Below are 379 nucleotides of genomic sequence, written 5' to 3'. Positions count from 1 at the left end.
AAAAAAAAAAAAAAAAGAGTTCACATTTTCACCTTGGGAGGCTGAGGCAGGCTGATCACCTGAGGTCAGGAGTTTGAGACCAGCCTGACCAACATGGAGAAACCTCTTCTCTACTAAAAATATAAAATCAGCCGGGTATGGTGGCACATGCCTGTAATCCCAGCTATTCAGGAGGCTGAGGCAGGAGAATTGCTTGAACCTGGGAGGCGGAGGTTGCAGTGAGCTGAGATCACGCCATTGCACTCCAGCCGGGCAACAAGAGCGAAACTCTGTCTAAAAAAAAAAAAAGGAGTTTACATTTTCATTCTCACATACTAATTAACATGCTAAATCTTATTTAGAGTTTATAAGTCTAATACATCCTCCATATTTTCATTAG

This window comes from Rhinopithecus bieti, unplaced genomic scaffold (genome assembly GCF_001698545.2).
Source record: "Rhinopithecus bieti isolate Rb0 unplaced genomic scaffold, ASM169854v2 scaffold_1295, whole genome shotgun sequence".
Classification (NCBI taxonomy): domain Eukaryota; kingdom Metazoa; phylum Chordata; class Mammalia; order Primates; family Cercopithecidae; genus Rhinopithecus; species Rhinopithecus bieti.
The sequence above is the reverse complement of the archived record's forward strand: the minus strand, read 5'-3'. Positions refer to the sequence as shown.